At 42.2% G+C, this 14,501-nt stretch overlaps 5 non-coding genes across 5 annotated transcripts; all 5 read left to right on the top strand.

The window, feature by feature from the left end:
* The first annotated feature begins 945 nt into the window (after nt 1–945).
* Nucleotides 946–1,032, top strand: TRNASTOP-UCA (transfer RNA opal suppressor (anticodon UCA)). Its single transcript has one exon. It is a non-coding gene; the product is annotated as a tRNA-Sec (tRNA).
* Nucleotides 1,033–4,048: 3,016 nt separating this feature from the next.
* On the top strand, nt 4,049–4,135 carry TRNASTOP-UCA (transfer RNA opal suppressor (anticodon UCA)). The gene has a single exon. It is a non-coding gene; the product is annotated as a tRNA-Sec (tRNA).
* Nucleotides 4,136–7,252: 3,117 nt separating this feature from the next.
* On the top strand, nt 7,253–7,339 carry TRNASTOP-UCA (transfer RNA opal suppressor (anticodon UCA)). Its single transcript has one exon. It is a non-coding gene; the product is annotated as a tRNA-Sec (tRNA).
* A 3,159-nt stretch (nt 7,340–10,498) lies between these two features.
* On the top strand, nt 10,499–10,585 carry TRNASTOP-UCA (transfer RNA opal suppressor (anticodon UCA)). Its single transcript has one exon. It is a non-coding gene; the product is annotated as a tRNA-Sec (tRNA).
* Nucleotides 10,586–13,808: 3,223 nt separating this feature from the next.
* TRNASTOP-UCA (transfer RNA opal suppressor (anticodon UCA)) lies at nt 13,809–13,895 on the top strand. Its single transcript has one exon. It is a non-coding gene; the product is annotated as a tRNA-Sec (tRNA).
* Nucleotides 13,896–14,501: the final 606 nt, after the last annotated feature.

Raw genomic sequence — 14,501 nt, forward strand, 5'->3', positions numbered from 1 at the left:
CCGTGGACCTTCCTCTCGATGTCGTGGTCGGAGCCACCGATCCAGACGGAGAAATAGGACGTGTGCTGGACTTCCTGCCCCTGGGGACCCCCCCAGAGGCCTCAGCATGGGCAGATGAAGCCCCAGCAGACCCACCTTGAGCCTTCAGCCTCCTTTCCTCTAGGCCCTGAAGTCTGATCTTCCTCCTGTCTTTCAGGGTCCTGCCAGAGAAGCCTTTACAGATCTCACACTTCTCTGGAACATGGGAAGAGGGCAGGCAGAGGATACACACCTCATAAGGGTCTGACTTAGCCATCTTCCTGGAGCACTCAGGGCATTTGTTGAATAAAGAAGGCATATTCGACAAAAAAAAGAGTGCAAACACCAAGAAGAAAAGTCACAAAGTACTTTAAAAGTACTCAAAAACGAGATTTCAATGAAAAAACACTAAACAACCCTAAAAGGGGAGAGCTCAATGCTCCAGGGTCCTGCTTGCAGGAGCCGGAAAAAAGAACTGAAGTCAGTTGGACCTGCTATGCATTCTGGGATACTGGGAGAAGGTTCTGGAAGATTATCTTAAAGGCACAGTATCCTGTTTTGAGCCACATAATGGCAGCCTATGGGGCTTGTCTGTCCAGGTTCTTCTCTCTATCATTCCTGAGGGAGTTTGCTGTTAAAGCAAGGGAAATCTGTACAGGCTTTTGCTGTTTTGTGGATTTTGTGGTGGAATTTCTAGTTGAAGTACTGGACAGTGTAGCCTTTTTAGGCTGCATTATCTGTCTTTAAATTCTCTCTTAAGTGTCTATGCTTTTCTGCATTTTTTGACACTATAAGAGATTATTTTTGATTGCTCCGGGGTCCACGCACATGGGCGGGACTATTCACTAAATTATGACTATAACAGAGATCCCCTACTACAGAAGTATTCTTGTGATGTATATACCTGTTTTGCTACACTGTTTCTTTGCTCGGATGAACCTCAGTGGTCTGGGGTGCAGGCTTCAAACCTGTAGCTGTCTAGCGACAGAGTGGCTCAATTCCACCTTCTGGGCGAGGCAGCTTTTGTGATGGACTGCCCTTTGTCAGGGTAACTAATACATTTTTTTTTGTCAATTCTGTTCATGTTCACAACTTGTAGTAGACAATATTTGGTAACTACATTTTCAGCAGCCCTGCCGACACGTGTTTTCTTCTGTGTTTTCAAGGCCACGTCACCATTTAAGATCAAAGAGTAACCGAGAGAATTACTTGTTAAATAGTAGCCAGCGCTCTGAGGGGCGAATCATCTGGGCACCACAGCAAGTCATGAATGGAAGGGTATGCATTAAACACACTGTAGATTGGAGAATCTGACATTAATAATCTGAGAGATTGGGAAGAGATAGTGTCCGATACTAATGAAATAAAGGTAGTGATGTTCATCAACGGAATGAGGGTATCGCATTTGACAATATCAAAGTAAATGGTCATCTATCTGCTCCCGTAGATGTCCCCGGTACTGAGGAAGGACCACTGAATCCCATCCTCAGTCCACGGAGTAGGCTTTTTGTGGGCACTTTACTTCTTTGTTGCAGACTTTGCTCACAGATCTTGGAGTCTCACAGTCTTTCTGTGCAACCAATATAAACAAATGAATAAATAAATACATAAATGCATATGTATAATGAAGCATGCAAAATGAGTTTGCCTCTAGGCTATCCCATTTTTGGGGCCAGATAATGGACCCTGAGGCACAACGACATAAAGCGATATCCTCAGGGTTATACCATTCCATCACATTTGGAAACTAGGATTAAAAAGTCCTTTTGTACAACAATAAATGTAACATCCTTACCTCGTCCTCTCATCTGGAGTGATCCAGCAGAGCAAAAAATATGTTGCAGCATAATCTGATTAATAGAGTGTTTTAAATCTTCTGACCGCCTCTGCCCTCCTCCACTGCTGGGGTGCCACCCTTTTCCCCTTTCCCCCCGAGTTCAATCAGAGGTCACAGAGCCCGGCTGTCACTGCATAGAGGCGCTCTGCTCAGCATCCTCAACCTTGTTCCCACATCAGCACGTGGCCTGTTCCTAGTCCGTTGCACCTGCACCCCCCAGTTCACACCACTGCCGAGTGACTGACAGTTTTATCAGAGTAATCCAGGTCACCAAGAATGCAATGTTCAAGTACCACACTTTTCATTTACAAAGCACTAGTGTTCGCAGGTGCCTTACTACAATTGAAGTGACTTGGAACTACAATTCCCAGAATGTATTAGATTATTTAAATAAAATACAGGACAAGAGTGTTGCATGTTTGATACCACGAAATCACCAGGTAGCTCTTCCTTACATAGCTGACCATTTACATAAAGGTCAGCCTATGGTCTCTGCAAGTAATTCTGCCTAGGGCGAGAAGGCTTCGAGAGGCACAGCCAAGAGGAACGGTTACCAGGAGGAACTACTACAAATCCTCCAAGAAAAGGCAAATACAGCAAACCTAAAACTGATGACTGATGTAGAAACGGGTATGTCAAGAAATGTTTAGATTTATTAATAAATACACCTACACCTCAGCTTCACTTGTCTTTACAATTACCACATGTCGGGGTTGTGGTGTCTTGTACTTTCCTTTACACAAGTCATGTTGTGGTGTCTTGGGCTTTTCTTTCCACAAGTCGTTTTGAGGTGTCTTGGAATTTCCTTTCCATGAGTCATGTTGTGGTGTCTTGGACTTTCCTTTCCATGAGTCATGTTGTGGTGTCTTGGCTTTCCTTTACACAAGTCATGTTGTGGTGTCTTCTACTTTCCTTTACACAAGACATTTTGTGGTTTCTTGGCTTTCCTTTACACGAGTCATGTTGTGGTGTCATGGCTTTCCTTTACACAAGTCATGTTGTGGTGCCTTGGCTTGCCTTTTCATGAGTCACGTTGTGGTATCTTGGCTTTCCTTTACACTAGTCATGTTGTGGCGTCTTGACTTTCCTTTACACAAGTCATGTTGTGGTGTCTTGGGTTTCCTTTACACAAGTCATGTTGTCTTGTCTTGAAATATCCTTTACACAAGTCATGTTATGGGGTCTTGATCTTTCCTTTACAGCATTCATGTTGGGTTGTCTTCGACTTTCCTTACCACAAGTCATGGTGTGGTGTCTTGGCTTTCCTTTACATGAGTCATGTTGTGTTTTCTTGATCTTCCTTTTACACAATTCATGTTGTGGTGTCTTGGCTTTCCTTTACACAATTCATGTTGTGGTGTCTTGGTTTTCTTTTACACAATTCATGTTGTGGTGCCTTGGGATTTCCTTTACACAAGTCATGTTGCGATGTCTTGGCTTTCCTTTACTCAAGTCATGTTGTGGTGTTTTGGCTTTCCTTTACACAAGTCATGTAGTGGTGTCTTGGCTTTCCTTTACTCAAGTCATATTGTAGTGTTTTGGCTTTCCTTTACACAAGTCATGTTGTGGTGTTTAGGCTTTCCTTTACTCAAGTCATGTTGTGGTGTTTTGGCTTTCCTTTACACAAGTCATGTTGCGATGTCTTGGCTTTCCTTTACTCAAGTCATGTTGTGGTGTTTTGGCTTTCCTTTACACAAGTCATGTTGTGGGGTCTTGGCTTTCCTTTACTCAAGTCATATTGTGGTGTTTTGGCTTTCCTTTACACAATCATGTTGTGGTGTCTTGCTCTTTCCGTTCAAGGAGTCAGAGAGAGTGAGAGAACAGAGTAAGGCTTTAAGAATGTCTGTTTATTCTGTGTTCTGTAAACTCAACTCAACACGGCCTTTCCTCCTCTATTGTGGTTAACGCTGACATTACCAATGATTTATCTGAACTTTGTCCACATTATAAGAAAGTCTCGTTTACCCAGAAAGCCTGTCTCTGTTTTGCATACAATCAAAGGTTCATATTCTGAACTTTTGACTAAAACAATGCATGAAAATAAAGACAAATCAAAAATAGAGCTGAGCCCAGAACTTCAATAAATAGTGGACATTGATAGCTAGGCGGATTACACATTTTGGCTCACACCCTACCTGTAAAAGAGTATGTATTCTTGTGATATATATTCCTGTTTTGCTACACTGTTTCTTTGCCCGGATGAACCTCAGTGGTCTGGGGTGCATGCTTCAAACCTGTAGCTGTCTAGCGACAGAGTGGTTCAATTCCACCTTCTGGGTGAGGCAGCTTTTGTGATGGGCTGCCCATTATCAGGGTAACTAATACATGTTTTTTTGTCAATTCTGTTCATGTTCACAACTTGTAGCAGACAATATTTGGTAACTACATTTTCAGCAGCCCTGCCGACACGTGTTTTCTTCTGTGTTTTCAAGGCCACGTCACCATTTAAGATCAAAGAGTAACCGAGAGAATTACTTGTTAATTAGTAGCCGGCGCTCTGAGGGGCGATTCATCTGGGCACCCCAGCAAGTCATGAATGGAAGGGTATGCATTAAACACAGTGTAGATTGGAGAATCTGACATTAATAATCTGAGAGATTGGGAAGAGATAGTGTCCGATACTAATGAAATGAAGGCAGTGATGTTCATCAATGGAATGAGGGTATCACATTTGACAATATCAAAGTAAATGGTCATCTATCTGCTCCCGTAGATGCACCCGGTACTGAGGAAGGACCACTGAACCCCATGCTCAGTCCACGGAGTAGGCTTTTTGTGGGCACTTTACTTCTTTGTTGCAGACTTTGCTCACAGATCTTGGAGTCTCACAGTCTTTCTGTGCACCCAATATAAACAAATGAATAAATAAATACATGAATGCATATGTATAATGAAGCATGCAAAATGAGTTTGCCTCTAGGCTATCCATTTTTGGGGCCAGATAATGGACCCTGAGGCACAACGACATAAAGCGATATCCTCAGGGTTATACCATTCCATCACATTTAGAAACTAGGATTAAAAAGTTTTTTTGTACAACAAAAAATCTAACATCCTTACCACGTCCTCTCATCTGGAGTGATCCAGCAGAGCAAAAAATATTTTGCAGCATAACCTGATTAATAGAGTGTTTTAAATCTTCTGACCGCCTCTGCCCTCCTCCACTGCTGGGGTGCCACCCTTTTCCCCTTTCCCCCCGAGTTCAATCAGAGGTCACAGAGCCCGGCTGTCACTGAATAGAGGCGCTCTGCTCAGCATCCTCAACCTTGTTCCCACATCAGCACGTGGCCTGTTCCTAGTCCGTTGCACCTGCACCCCCCAGTTCATACCACTGCCGAGTGACTGACAGTTTTATCAGAGTAATTCAGGTCACCAAGAATGCAATGTTTAAGTCCCACACTTTTCATTTACAAAGCACTAGTGTTCGCAGGTGTATTACTACAATTGAAGTGACTCGGAACTACAATTCCCAGAATGTATTAGGTTATTCAAATAAAATACAGGACAAGAGTGTTGCATGTTTGATACCATGAAATCACCAGGTAACTCTTCCTTACATAGCTGACCATTTACATAAAGGTCAGCCTATGGTCTCTGCAAGTAATTCTGCCTAGGGCGAGAAGGCTTCGAGAGGCACAGCCAAGAGGAACGGTTACCAGGAGGAACTACTACAAATCCTCCAAGAAAAGGCAAATACAGCAAACCTAAAACTGATGACTGATGTAGAAACGGGTATGTCAAGAAACGTTTAGATTTATTAATAAATACACCTACACCTCAGCTTCACTTGTCTTTACAATTAGCACATGTCGGGGTTGTGGTGTCTTGGACTTTCCTTTACACAAGTCATGTTGTGGTGTCTTGGGCTTTTCTTTCCACAAGCCGTTTTGAGGTGTCTTGGAATTTCCTTTCCATGAGTCATGTTGTGGTGTCTTGGACTTTCCTTTCCATGAGTCATGTTGTGGCGTCTTGGCTTTCCTTTACACAAGTCATGTTGTGGTGTCTTCTACTTTCCTTTACACAAGACATTTTGTGTTTCTTGGCTTTCCTTTACCCGAGTCATGTTGTGGTGCCATGGCTTTCCTTTACACAAGTCATGTTGTGGTGCCTTGGCTTGCCTTTTCATGAGTCGCGTTGTGGTGTCTTGGCTTTCCTTTACACTAGTCATGTTGTGGTGTCTTGACTTTCCTTTACACAAGTCATTTTGTGGTGTATTGGCTTTCCTTTACACAAGTCATGTTGTCTTGTCTTGAAATATCCTTTACACAAGTCATGTTATGGGGTCTTGATCTTTCCTTTACAGCATTCATGTTGTGTTGTCTTGGACTTTCCTTACCACAAGTCATGGTGTGGTGTCTTTGCCTTTCCTTTACACGAGTAATGTTTTGTTGTCTTGGACTTTTCATTTACACGAGCCATGTTGTGGTGTCTTCAGCTTTCCATGAGTTATGTTGTGGTATCTTGGACTTTCCTTTACACAATTCATGTTGTGGTGTCTTGGCTTTCCTTTACATGAGTCATGTTGTGTTTTCTTGATCTTCCTTTTACACAATTCATGTTGTGGTGTCTTGGCTTTCGTTTGCACAATTCATGTTGTGGGGTCTTGGCATTCTTTTACACAATTCATGTTGTGGTGCCTTGGGCTTTCCTTTACTCAAGTCATGTTGTGGTGTTTTGGCTTTCCTTTACACAAGTCATGTAGTGGTGTCTTGGCTTTCCTTTACTCAAGTCATATTGTAATGTTTTGGCTTTCCTTTACACAAGTCATGTTGTGGTGTCTTGGCTTTCCTTTACTCAAGTCATGTTGTGGTGTTTTGGCTTTCCTTTACACAAGTCATGTTGCGATGTCTTGGCTTTCCTTTACTCAAGTAATGTTGTGGTGTTTTGGCTTTCCTTTACACAAGTCATGTTGTGGTGTCTTGGCGTTCCTTTACTCAAGTCATATTGTGGTGTTTTGGCTTTCCTTTACACAATCATGTTGTGGTGTCTTGCTCTTTTCGTTCAAGGAGTCAGCGAGAGTGAGAGAACAGAGTAAGGCTTTAAGAATGTCTGTTTATTCTGTGTTCTGTAAACTCAAATCAGCACGGCCTTTCCTCTTCTATTGTTGTTAACGCTGACATTAGCAATGATTTATCTGAACTTTGTCCACATTATAGGAAAGTCTCGTTTACCCAGAAAGCCTGTCTCTGTTTTGCATACAATCAAAGGTTCATTCTGAACTTTTGACTAAAACAGTGCATGAAAATAAAGACAAATCCAAAATAGAGCTGAGCCCAGAACTTCAACAAATAGTGGACATTGATAGCTAGGCGGATTACACATTTTGGCTCACACCCTACCTGTAAAAGAGTATGTATTCTTGTGATATATATACCTGTTTTGCTACACTGTTTGTTTGCCCGGATGAACCTCAGTGGTCTGGAGTGCAGGCTTCAAACCTGTAGCGGTCTAGCGACAGAGTGGTTCAATTCCACCTTCTGGGCGAGGCAGCTTTTGTGATGGGCTGCCCATTGTCAGGGTAACTAATACATGTTTTTTTGTCAATTCTGTTCATGTTCACAACTTGTAGCAGACAATATTTGGTAACTACATTTTAAGCAGCCCTGCCGACACGTGTTTTCTTCTGTGTTTTCAAGGCCACGTCACCATTTAAGATCAAAGAGTAACCGAGAGAATTACTTGCTAAATAGTAGCCAGCGCTCTGAGGGGCGAATCATCTGGGCACCACAGCAAGTCATGAAAGGAAGGGTATGCATTAAACACAGTGTAGATTGGAGAATCTGACATTAATAATCTGAGAGATTGGGAAGAGATAGTGTCCGATACTAATGAAATGAAGGCAGTGATGTTCATCAATGGAATGAGGGTATCACATTTGACAATATCAAAGTAAATGGTCATCTATCTGCTCCCGTAGATGTCCCCGGTACTGAGGAAGGACCACTGAACCCCATCCTCAGTCCACGGAGTAGGCTTTTTGTGGGCACTTTACTTCTTTGTTGCAGACTTTGCTTACAGATCTTGGAGTCTCACAGTCTTTCTGTGCACCCAATATAAACAAATGAATAAATAAATACATGAATGCATATGTATAATGAAGCATGCAAAATGAGTTTGCCTCTAGGCTATCCATTTTTGGGGCCAGATAATGGACCCTGAGGCACAACGACATAAAGCGATATCCTCAGGGTTATACCATTCCATCACATTTGGAAACTAGGATTAAAAAGTCCTTTTGTACAACAAAAAATCTAACATCCTTACCTCGTCCTCTCATCTGGAGTGATCCAGCAGAGCAAACAATATGTTGCAGCATAACCTGATTAATAGAGTGTTTTAAATCTTCTGACCGCCTCTGCCCTCCTCCACTGCTGGGGTGCCACCCTTTTCCACTTTCCCCCCGAGTTCAATCAGAGGTCACAGAGCCCGGCTGTCACTGCATAGAGGCGCTCTGCTCAGCATCCTCAACCTTGTTCCCACATCAGCACGTGGCCTGTTCCTAGTCCGTTGCACCTGCACCCCCCAGTTCACACCACTGCCGAGTGACTGACAGTTTTATCAGAGTAATCCAGGTCACCAAGAATGCAATGTTGAAGTCCCACACTTTTCATTTACAAAGCACTAGTGTTCACAGGTGTCTTACTACAATTGAAGAGACTCGGAACTACAATTCCCAGAATGTATAAGGTTATTCAAATAAAATACAGGACAAGAATGTTGCATGTTTGATACCATGAAATCACCAGGTAACTCTTCCTCACATAGCTGACCATTTACATAAAGGTCAGCCTATCGTCTACTCTCTGCAAGTAATTCTGCCTAGGGCAAGAAGGCTTCGAGAGGCACAGCCAAGAGGAACGGTTACCAGGAGGAACTACTACAAATCCTCCAAGAAAAGGCAAATACAGCAAACCTAAAACTGATGACTGATGTAGAAACGGGTATGTCAAGAAACGTTTAGATTTATTAATAAATACACCTACATCTCAGCTTCACTTGTCTTTACAATTAGCACATGTTGGGGTTGTGGTGTCTTGGACTTTCCTTTACACAAGTCATGTTGTGGTGTCTTGGGCTTTTCTTTCCACAAGCCGTTTTGAGGTGTCTTGGAATTTCCTTTCCATGAGTCATGTTGTGGTGTCTTGGACTTTCCTTTCCATGAGTCATGTTGTGGCGTCTTGGCTTTCCTTTACACAAGTCATGTTGTGGTGTCTTCTACTTTCCTTTACACAAGACATTTTGTGTTTCTTGGCTTTCCTTTACACGAGTCATGTTGTGGTGCCATGGCTTTCCTTTACACAAGTCATGTTGTGGTGCCTTGGCTTGCCTTTTCATGAGTCGCGTTGTGGTGTCTTGGCTTTCCTTTACACTAGTCATGTTGTGGTGTCTTGACTTTCCTTTACACAAGTCATTTTGTGGTGTATTGGCTTTCCTTTACACAAGTCACGTTGTCTTGTCTTGAAATATCCTTTACACAAGTCATGTTATGGGGTCTTGATCTTTCCTTTACAGCATTCATGTTGTGCTGTCTTGGACTTTCCTTACCACAAGTCATGGAGTGGTGTCTTTGCCTTTCCTTTACACGAGTAATGTTTTGTTGTCTTGGACTTTTCATTTACACGAGCCATGTTGTGGTGTCTTCAGCTTTCCATGAGTTATGTTGTGGTATCTTGGACTTTCCTTTACACAATTCAGGTTGTGGTGTCTTGGCTTTCCTTTACATGAGTCATGTTGTGTTTTCTTGATCTTCCTTTTACACAATTCATGTTGTGGTGTCTTGGCTTTCATTTGCACAATTCATGTTGTGGGGTCTTGGCTTTCTTTTACACAATTCATGTTGTGGTGCCTTGGGCTTTCCTTTACACAAGTCATGTTGCGATGTCTTGGCTTTCCTTTACTCAAGTCATGTTGTGGTGTTTTGGCTTTCCTTTACACAAGTCATGTAGTGGTGTCTTGGCTTTTCTTTACTCAAGTCATATTATAGTGTTTTGGCTTTCCTTTACACAAGTCATGTTGTGGTGTCTTGGCTTTCCTTTACACAAGCCATGTTGTGGTGTTTTGGCTTTCCTTTACACAAGTCATGTTGCGATGTCTTGGCTTTCCTTTACTCAAGTCATGTTGTGGTGTTTTGGCTTTCCTTTACACAAGTCATGTTGTGGTGTCTTGGCTTTCCTTTACTCAAGTCTTATTGTGGTGTTTTGGCTTTCCTTTACACAATCATGTTGTGGTGTCTTGTTCTTTCCGTTCAAGGAGTCAGAGAGAGTGAGAGAACAGAGTAAGGCTTTAAGAATGTCTGTTTATTCTGTGTTCTGTAAACTCAAATCAGCACGGCCTTTCCTCTTCTATTGTTGTTAACGCTGACATTAGCAATGATTTATCTGAACTTTGTCCACATTATAAGAAAGTCTCGTTTACCCAGAAAGCCTGTCTCTGCTTTGCATACAATCAAAGGTTTATTCTGAACTTTTGACTAAAACAGTGCATGAAAATAAAGACAAATCAAAAATAGAGCTGAGCCCAGAACTTCAATAAATAGTGGACATTGATAGCTAGGAGGATTACACATTTTGGCTCACACCCTACCTGTAAAAGAGTATGTATTCTTGTGATATATATATACCTGTTTTGCTACACTGTTTGTTTGCCCGGATGAACCTCAGTGGTCTGGGGTGCAGGCTTCAAACCTGTAGCGGTCTAGCAACAGAGTGGTTCAATTCCACCTTCTGGGCGAGGAAGCTTTTGTGATGGGCTGCCCATTGTCAGGGTAACTAATACATGTTTTTTTGTCAATTCTGTTCATGTTCACAACTTGTAGCAGACAATATTTGGTAACTACATTTTAAGCAGCCCTGCCGACACGTGTTTTCTTCTGTGTTTTCAAGGCCACGTCACCATTTAAGATCAAAGAGTAACCGAGAGAATTACTTGTTAAATAGTAGCCAGCGCTCTGAGGGGCGAATCATCTGGGCACCACAGCAAGTCATGAAAGGAAGGGTATGCATTAAACACAGTGTAGATTGGAGAATCTGACATTAATAATCTGAGAGATTGGGAAGAGATAGTGTCCGATACTAATGAAATGAAGGCAGTGATGTTCATCAATGGAATGAGGGTATCACATTTGACAATATCAAAGTAAATGGTCCTCTATCTGCTCCCGTAGATGTCCCCGGTACTGAGGAAGGACCACTGAACCCCATCCTCAGTCCACGGAGTAGGCTTTTTGTGGGCACTTTACTTCTTTGTTGCAGACTTTGCTTACAGATCTTGGAGTCTCACAGTCTTTCTGTGCACCCAATATAAACAAATGAATAAATAAATACATGAATGCATATGTATAATGAAGCATGCAAAATGAGTTTGCCTCTAGGCTATCCCATTTTTGGGTCCAGATAATGGACCCTGAGGCACAACGACATAAAGCGATATCCTCAGGGTTATACCATTCCATCACATTTGGAAACTAGGATTAAAAAGTCCTTTTGTACAACAAAAAATCTAACATCCTTACCTCGTCCTCTCATCTGGAGTGATCCAGCAGAGCAAAAAATATGTTGCAGCATAACCTGATTAATAGAGTGTTTTAAATCTTCTGACCGCCTCTGCCCTCCTCCACTGCTGGGGTGCCACCCTTTTCCCCTTTCCCCCCGAGTTCAATCAGAGGTCACAGAGCCCGGCTGTCACTGCATCGAGGCGCTCAGCTCAGCATCCTCAACCTTGTTCCCACATCAGCACGTGGCCTGTTCCTAGTCCGTTGCACCTGCACCCCCCAGTTCACACCACTGCCGAGTGACTGACAGTTTTATCAGAGTAATCCTGGTCACCAAGAATTCAATGTTTAAGTCCCACACTTTTCATTTTTAAGCACTAGTGTTCGCAGGTGTCTTACTACAATTGAAGTGACTCGGAACTACAATTCCCAGAATGTATTAGGTTATTCAAATAAAATACAGGACAAGAGTGTTGCATTGTTGATAGCATGAATTCACCAGGTAACTCTTCCTTACATAGCTGACCACTTACATAAAGGTCAGCCTATGGTCTCTGCAAGTAATTCTGCCTAGGGCGAGAAGGCTTCGAGAGGCACAGCCAAGAGGAATGGTTACCAGGAGGAACTACTACAAATCCTCCAAGAAAAGGCAAATACAGCAAACCTAAAACTGATGACTGATGTAGAAACGGGTATGTCAAGAAACGTTTAGATTTATTAATAAATACACCTACACCTCAGCTTCACTTGTCTTTACAATTAGCACATGTCCGGGTTGTGGTGTCTTGGACTTTCCTTTACACATGTCATGTTGTGGTGTCTTGGGCTTTTCTTTCCACAACTCGTTTTGAGGTGTCTTGGAATTTCCTTTCCATGAGTCATGTTGTGGTGTCTTGGACTTTCCTTTCCATGAGTCATGTTGTGGTGTCTTGGCTTTCCTTTACACAAGTCATGTTGTGGTGTCTTCTACTTTCCTTTACACAAGACATTTTGTGGTATCTTGGCTTTCCTTTACACGAGTCATGTTGTGGTGCCATGGCTTTCCTTTACACAAGTCATGTTGTGGTGCCTTGGCTTGCCTTTTCATGAGTCACGTTGTGGTGTATTGGCTTTCCTTTACACTAGTCATGTTGTGGTGTCTTGACTTTCATTTACACAAGTCATGTTGTGGTGTCTGCTTTCCTTTACACAAGTCATGGTGTGTTGTCTTGAACTATCCTTTACACAAGTCATGTTATGGGGTATTGGTCTTTCCTTTACAGCATTCATGTTGTGTTGTCTTGGACTTTCCTTACCACAAGTCATGGTGTGGTGTCTTGGCCTTTCCTTTACACGAGTCATGTTTTGTTGTCTTGGACTTTTCATTTACACGAGCCATGTTGTGGTGTCTTCAGCTTTCCATGAGTTATGCTGTGGTATCTTGGACTTTCCTTTACACAATTCATGTTGTGGTGTCTTGGCTTTCCTTTACATGAGTCATGTTGTGTTTTCTTGATCTTCCTTTTACACAATTCATGTTGTGGTGTCTTGGCTTTCCTTTACATGAGTCATGTTGTGTTTTCTTGATCTTCCTTTTACACAATTCATGTTGTGGTGTCTTGGCTTTCGTTTACACATATCATGTTGTGGTGTCTTGGCTTTCCTTTACTCAAGCCATGTTGTGGTGTTTTGGCTTTCCTTTACACAAGTCATGTTGCGATGTCTTGGCTTTCCTTTACTCAAGTCATGTTGTGGTGTTTTGGCTTTCCTTTACACAAGTCATGTAGTGGTGTCTTGGCTTTCCTTTACTCAAGTCATATTGTAGTGTTTTGGCTTTCCTTTACACAAGTCATGTTGTGGTGTCTTGGCTTTCCTTTACTCAAGTCATGTTGTGGTGTTTTGGCTTTCCTTTACACAAGTCATGTTGCGATGTCTTGGCTTTCCTTTACTCAAGTCATGTTGTGGTGTTTTGGCTTTCCTTTACACAAGTCATGTTGTGGTGTCTTGGCTTTCCTTTACTCAAGTCATATTGTGGTGGTTTGGCTTTCCTTTACACAATCATGTTGTGGTGTCTTGCTCTTTCCGTTCAAGGAGTCAGAGAGAGTGAGAGAACAGAGTAAGGCTTTAAGAATGTCTGTTTATTCTGTGTTCTGTAAACTCAAATCAGCACGGCCTTTCCTCTTCTATTGTGGTTAACGCTGACATTACCAATGATTTATTTGAACTTTGTCCACATTATAAGAAAGTCTCGTTTACCCAGAAAGCCTGTCTCTGTTTTGCATAAAATCAAAGGTTCATATTCTGAACTTTTGACTAAAACAGTGCATGAAAATAAAGACAAATCAAAAATAGAGCTGAGCCCAGAACTTCAATAAATAGTGGACATTGATAGCTAAGCGGATTACACATTTTGGCTCACACCCTACCTGTAAAAGAGTATGTATTCTTGTGATATATATACCTGTTTTGCTACACTGTTACTTTGCCCGGATGAACCTCAGTGGTCTGGGATGCATGCTTCAAACCTGTAGTTGTCTAGCGACAGAGTGGTTCAATTCCACCTTCTGGGCGAGGCAGCTATTCTGATCGGCTGCCTATTGTCAGGGTAACTAATACATGTTTTTTTGTCAATTCTGTTCATGTTCACAACTTGTAGCAGACAATATTTGGTAACTACATTTTCAGCATCCCTGCCGACACGTGTTTTCTTCTGTGTTTTCAAGGCCACGTCACCATTTAAGATCAAAGAGTAACCGAGAGAATTACTTGTTAAATAGTAGCCAGCGCTCTGAGGGGCGATTCATCTGGGCACCCCAGCAAGTCATGAAAGGAAGGGTATGCATTAAACACAGTGTAGATTGGAGAATCTGACATTAATAATCTGAGAGATTGGGAAGAGATAGTGTCCGATACTAATGAAATGAAGGCAGTGATGTTCATCAATGGAATGAGGGTATCACATTTGACAATATCAAAGTAAATGGTCATCTATCTGTTCCCGTAGATGCCCCCGGTACTGAGGAAGGACCACTGAACCCCATGCTCAGTCCACGGAGTAGGCTTTTTGTGGGCACTTTACTTCTTAGTTGCAGACTTTCCTCACAGATCTTGGAGTCTCACAGTCTTTCTGTGCACCCAATATAAACAAATGAATAAATAAATACATGAATGCATATG

Source organism: Lissotriton helveticus, chromosome 5_1 (assembly GCF_964261635.1).
Source record: "Lissotriton helveticus chromosome 5_1, aLisHel1.1, whole genome shotgun sequence".
Taxonomy (NCBI): domain Eukaryota; kingdom Metazoa; phylum Chordata; class Amphibia; order Caudata; family Salamandridae; genus Lissotriton; species Lissotriton helveticus.